Consider the following 7,287-nt stretch of genomic DNA (forward strand, 5'->3'; position numbering starts at 1 on the left):
AAATGTCTATTCAGGTCCTCTGCCCATTTCTTAATCAGCTTGTTTGTTTTTTGATATTCAGTTGTATGAGCTGTTTATATATTTTGAATATTAACCACTTATGGGTCATATCATTTACAAATATTTTCTCCCATTTATTAGGTTGTATTTTAGTTTTGACAATGGTTTTCTTTTTTTCTTTCTTTCTTTCTTTTTTGCTGCATTGCGAAGCTTGCAGGATCTTAGTTCCCTGACCAGGGAATGAACCTGGTGAACCCAGGGCCATGGCAGTGAAAGTACCAAGTCCTAACCATTGGACAACCAGGGAATTTCCTGTCAATGGTTTCCCTTGCTGTGAAAAAGCTTTTAAGTTTAATTAGATCCCATTTGTTTATTTTTGCTTTTGTTTCCTTTGTCCTAGAGACAAATCCATGAAAAAATTGCTACCATTTATGTCAAAGAGTTTTCTGCTGATGTTTTCTTCTAGGAGTTTTTTGGTTTCTGATCTTACATTTAGGTCTTTAAACCATTTTGAGTTTATTTTTCCATATGGTGTGAGAAAATGGTCTAATTTCGTTCTTTTACATGTAGCTGTACAGTTTTCCTGTCACCATTTGTTGAAGACACTATCTTTTCCCCATTGTATATTCTTGCCTCCTTTGTCATAGATTAATCAGCCATAGGTGAGTGGGTTTATTTCTGACCTCTCTATTCTGTTTCATTGATCTATGTGCCTGTTTTTGCTCCAGTACCATACTGTTTTGATTATTGTAGCTTTGTCATATAGTCTAAAATCGGCACATGTGATATCTTCAGCTTTGTTCTTTTTCTCAAGATTGCTTTGGCAATTACAGATCTTTTGTGATTCCATATAAATTTTAGGGTTATTTGTTCTATTTCTGTGAAAATGTCATGGCTATTTTGATAGGGATTGCATTAAATCCTCAGATTGCTTTCGGTAGTATGGACATTTTAACAATATTATTTCTTACAATCTATGAACATGACATATCTTTCTATTTGTTTGTGTCATCCTCAGTTTCTTTCATCAGTGTCTATAATTTTCCATGTAAAGGTCTTTTACCTCCTTAGTTAGATTTTTCCTAAGTGTTTTATTCTGTTTGATGTGATGGTAAATAGGATTGTTTACTTAATTTCTCTGATAGTTTGTTGTTAGTGTATAGAAATGCAACACATTTCTGTATATAAATTTTATATCCTGCAACTTTACCAAATTCATTGATGAGTTCTAGTAGTTTTTTGGTGGTTTCTTTAGGATTTTTATGTACATTATCATGTTATCTGCAAACAGTGACAGTTTTACTTCTTCCTTTCCAGTTTGGAGTCCTTTTATTTCTTTTTCTTGTCTGACCACTGTGGCTAGGACATCCAATACTATGTTGAATAAAAGTGGCAAGAGTGGGCATCCTTGCCTTTTTCCTGATCTTAAAGAAAATTATTTTAGCTTTTCACTGTTGAGTGTGATGTTAGCTGCAGGTTTGTCATATATTGCCATTATTACGTTGAGGTATGTTCCCTCTATATCCACTTTGTTGATAGTTTTTATCATAAATAGATGTTGAATTTTATCAAAAGCTTTTTCTGCATCTATTGAGATAATCATAAGATCTTTATTGTTCAATTTGTTAATGTGGTGTATCATATTGTTTGATTTACAGATTTTGAACATCTTTGCATGCTGGTGATAAATCCCACTTGATCATCATGTATGATCCTTTTATTGTATTGTTGAATTCAGTTTGCTAATAGGTTGAGGATTTTTGCATCTATGTTCATCAATGTTGTTGACCCGTAATATTCTTTTTCTGTGATACCTTTATCTGGTTTTGGTATCAAGGTGATGCTGGCCTCATAGAATGAATTCAAGAGCATTGCTTCTTCTGCATTTTTTGGAGTAGTTTGAGAAGGATAGGTGTTAACTCCTCTCTAAATGTTTGGTAGAATTCACCTGTGAAGCTATCTGGCCCTGAACTTTTGTTTGTTGAGAGTTGTTTTATTACTAATTCAATTTCATTACTGGAAATTTGTTAACTCATATTTTCTATTTCTCCCTGGTACAGTCTTGGGAGATTATACATTTATAAGAATTTATAATTGTACATTTATTCTAGCTTGTCCATTTTATTGGGGTATAATTGCTGGTAGTAATCTCTTATGATCCTTTGTATTTCTGAGATATTGGTTTTAACATTTCCTTTTTCATTTCTGGCTTTATTGATTTGAGCTCTCTATTTTTTTCTTGATGACTCTGGCTAAAGGTTTATGAATTTTGTTTATCTTTTCAAAGAATCAGCTCTTGGTTTCTTTGGGCATTTCTTTCTTTCTTTTTTTTTTTTTTTTTTGTCTCTGTTTATTTCTGCTCTGATCTTTATGATTTATTTTCTTCTACTAATTTTGGGTTTTGTGTGTTCTTCTTTCTCTAGCTCCTTTAGGTATAAGGGTAGGTTGTTTATTTGAGATTTTTCTTGTTCCCTGAGGTAAGCTTGTGTTACTAAAAAATTCCCTCTTAGAACTGATTTTGCTGCATCTCAGAGATTTGGGATCATTGTGCTTTCGTTTTCATTTGTCTCCAGGTATTTTTTTATTCCTTCTTTGATTTCTTTGGTGATCCATGTTTGTTTAGTAGCATATTGTTTAGCCTCCACATGTTTGTGTTTTTTGCAGTTTTTTCCTTGTACTCGATTTCTAGTCTCATAGCATTTTGGTCAGAAAACGTGCTTGGGATGGTTTGAATTTTCTCAAATTTACTGAGACTTGTTTTGTTGCCTAGTAACAACCCATTCTTAATCATTTATTACACAGGAACACTAACAAGAATGAATAGAACTCAGACTGTCTGGCATCAATATCAGAACCTCCTCTCCAATATCCAGCCAGAATTACTCAATTTATTCCCTGGGACAATTAAGGTATCTTTGAAATATTATGGGTTTTTTGTTGTTTTTTTTAAGGAGAGATACAGAATAATTATAAATTTTCAGACTTTTTATCACCTTCACATTTCTTCCTTGATTCTTTTCTCACCCTGGAAAAATTAGTATATAAATCTTAATTTTACAAAGAGAGAGACTGACACAGAGGGCAAATGAGAGTCAATTTAAAAATTAAATTTTTATATTTAATGTTTTTCTAAAACTATTCCAAATAAAGATCAAAGATATCTGTGAATATATAGATATTCTGTATGGATTTGATCAGTCTTGGGTGGGAAGGGGTTTTTTGTTTGTTTGCTTTTTCAGGATAGGTTGATTTTTCTATAGGACAAGTGGGCACATGTTTGGAATAATTAATATAAATATTATAAATTAATTTTACAGATGATATTTTGGTATTAAAAGGTTGGCAAATTGTCAGCAGATTTGACAATTGTTTAAAAATGAACATTTTGGGACTTCCCTGATGGTCCAGTGGTTAAGAATCTGCCTTCCAGTGCAGGGGAGGTGGGTTTGATCCCTGATTGGGGAATCTAAGATCCCACATGCTTGTGCAGAGCCATTAAGCTGGTGCACTCCAGAGTCCATGTGCCACAACTAGAGAGTCCATGTGTCTCAATGAAGCGCCTGTGCAGCTCATCTAAAAGATCCCACACACCACAAAGAAGATCCAGCGTGCCACAGCCAAATAAATAAATATTTTAAAAAATGAACATTTTATCAAATGAAACTGTAGTGTGCAGCATATAATTACAGAGCTGTGGATATGATGCTGATGCTAAGCTATCAAAAGGAAAAGTATGAGATGAATTGGACTCCTAGAGCCCGAGGGTAGTGAAAAACACATTACAGCACTCTAATAAACTGCCCATCTCAAATGACCTAAAGTGGTATTAACATAAAAACAAACAGAAAGTCCCTTTAGAAAAGAAAATTAAATGATTTATTCAGTAGCTAACTACGTTTTCCCCAAAAGACAATATAGTAGTAGAAAAAGGAAGAACCACAACAACAAAGCAAAAGGATACATATTTGTTGCTTTGAGGTTAAGAATAAGAGCACTAAAGTCTGCTTTTGCCGCTTATAAGTTGCTTTGCCTTAGGCCAATAACATACCATGTCTCTCAGTTGCTCCAGCTATAAAATGGGGATAGTATTATCTAGCTCCTGGAACTGTCATAAAGATTTCATGAGATAATAAATATAAAGCAAAAAGCATCATATTTAGTGCTCTACCTTAGAAAAGGCTTAGCTCCTTTAATAAACTCATGTGTGGGGTGAAATAAGGAGATTTATGAAAGCAGATGGAGCTTAAAACACCCAGAGTTTAGCTAAATGAGTCTTTCACGTGTAATTAGGGCCACTAAAAATGTAAGATACTAAAGTAAGAAGCATAGATAGAAAAGAAAATCAAAACTCTTCATGTTGGGACTTCCTTGGCAGTCCAGTGGCTAGGGCTCTGCACTTCCACTGCAGGGGGCTCAGGTTCGATCCCTGGTCGGGGAACTAAGATCCCGTATGCCTCACAGCATGGCCAAAAAAACAACAACACAACAAAAAACTCTTCATGTTAAAAACAACAAATTGCCTAATTAAACATAGCGAATTGAACTCACATACTTACCTTTGTTTCTTCACTAAACTCCACCAAAATGATAGAACAGGAGAAGCATACACCCACATGGACACCTTCATACTGTTTTCATAGTGGCTGTACCAATTTGCATTCCCACCAACAGTGCATGAGGGTTCCTTTTTCCCCACATCTTTGCCAACACTTGTTATTTGTTGTCTTTTTGATGCCATTCTGACAGGTGTGAGGTGATATCTCATTGTGGTTTTAATTTGCATTTCCTTGATGATCAGCAGTGTTGAGCATCTTTTCATGTGTCTGTTCACCATTTGTATGTCTTCTTTGGTACAATATCTATTCAGGTCCTCTGACCATTTTTTAATCAGGTTGTTTGGGTTTTTTTTTTTACCTTGAGCTGTGGGAATTATTTGTATATTTTGGATATTAACCCCTTATCGGATGCATCATTTGCAGACATCTTCTCCTATTCTGTAGGTAACCTTTTCATTTTGTTCATAGTTTTCTTCACTGTGCAAAAAGCTTTTTAGTTTGACGTCATCCCATTTGTTTGTTTTTACTGTTATTTCCCTTGACTGAGGAGACATATCCAAAAAAATTGCTAAGATCGATGATATCATAGAGCTTACTGCCTATGTTTTCTTCTAAAAGTTTTATGGTTTCATGTCTTACATTTAAGTCCCTAAGCCATTTTGAGGTGTTTTTTTGTTTTTGTTTTTCTTTTTTTTTTTTTTTTTTTGTATGTGGTATAAGAAAGTAGTCCAGTTTGGTTCTTCTGCATGTAGCCATCCAGTTTTCACAACACAATTTATTGAAGAGGCTGTGTTTCCCTGTAGTATATTCTTGCCTCCATTGTCATAGCTTAATTGACCATACAAGTGTGGGTTCGTGTCTGGGCTCTCTATTCTGTTTCATTGATCTATGTGTCTGTTTTTGTGCCAGTACCATACTGTACTGATTACTGAAGCTTTGTAGTATAATTTGAGATCAGGGAGTCCCCAGAAGTTTTCTTAAAATCTGGGAGCAGGCCCTTCTCCTACCGTTTCTTCATCCACGCTTGCTAGAAAATAGACATGCTAGATGGAACCAGAGGGCATTTTGTTACCATTGTTAGAAATCATTTATTGGGAATGACAAAGAAGCAGCCAAGAGGGAGGCTGAGTTCCTGATGTTCCAAATTAGCCTTGACAACCCACATTTATGTGAGAGAGAAATAAGCTTCTATCTTCTTTAGGTCATCATGATTTTTGGTTTCTGTCACTTGTAGTCAAATCTCATCTCAGGTAATCCAACCTAATACACAAGCTTAGGAAGGTTTTCTTTGCAAGTTATTAAGTTCTAAAAAAATGTATATAATATGGATATATATAACATGGTTTTTATTTATTGTGTTATTTAAATCCTATAAATACATCTGATATTTTTGGTCTTCTTGATGTACAAATTCTGAAAGTTAATTAAAGATTGATACTATGATGGTGGCTTTATCAATGTCATATATTTTTGGAAGATTCTGCTATATGTAAACATCTTCTATAATGTTTGATGCATAACAATTAGTGTATATTTTGGTAGACTACTATATGAAATTAAAAAAAATTCTTTGTCCCATTTTAAACTTTGGATCTTGATTTTACTCTTTCTGATAATATTACATTTGATTTCCTTTAAAAATTTTTCTTCTATGCCTTTCCCCATTCCTGCATTTTCCTTCTTCCTTTGTCACTTTGCTTAGGTATTGCAGGATTAACCTCAAAGTGTCAGAAGACTAACTCTTTCAAAGGGTGCTAGGCCTGCTGGGAAATGGCTCTTAAATTCACCCATTTTCATGGAAAGCACTCAGAAACATTGTGGGATTATTTTGTCTCTGCTGAGTGGGAAGGCACAGAGTTTGAATTTCTAGAACAGTAAGGATAGGAGGGAATAGGCAGAGGTGGGGAAAAGAAGGAGATGAAAATCCTGTGAGAATGACAAGATAAGATCTTTAAGAATTCTTACACAATGCAGCTACTCATATCCACAAATGTATGTCCCAGGGAAATTACTGGAGACTAAATAGCCCATACCACCATCAGGCAGCTTTCTGTGTCATCTCCTGCCTTGTCTAAACAAATCCATAAATTTCCACATCCTTTTCTATAAAGAAATATTACATCCTCTAATGACATGGGCATTTTTCCAACAATTACATTATCATTTTGTTGCTAAAGTTACCAGACATATTTCTCACAGAGAACATGAAGCTAGTTTTTTTTTAAACCAAACATCAAGATATTGGTCTGTATTTTACTAATTTTGTTTATATAAAAATGGTACATGCTTATTTTAAGGAATGTCTAGCATGAAGAAGACTAGTAGAGGAAAGGCAGTTAAAAAAACAAAGTTAACATTTATTGAGACCTCTTTATATGTCAACATTATTTTAAGTACTTTGTGGATATTAACTCATTTAATCCTCACAATGGCTTGATGAAGTAGGACTATTACTGTACCCATTTTACAGATGCAGAAACTTAAAATTTATTAACTTGCTCAAAATTACAGTTATTGAGAGGCAGAGCTGCTGTCTCAATCCCTCAACCCCCAACCCCTAGCTCTTAGTTTCTCTTATACTTCTCAGCAAAAGGTTAACAAAACTATCATCACCTCAAACTCCACCATCCACATAACTATCACTATCAGGTGAACATCATTTCACAGATCTTTCTCTACATATATACAGGTGGAATGATAAGTAGAAATACTTTTATGAAATAGGGTTATA

Source organism: Leucopleurus acutus (genome assembly GCF_964270905.1).
Source record: "Leucopleurus acutus genome assembly, chromosome: 11".
Taxonomy (NCBI): domain Eukaryota; kingdom Metazoa; phylum Chordata; class Mammalia; order Artiodactyla; family Delphinidae; genus Leucopleurus; species Leucopleurus acutus.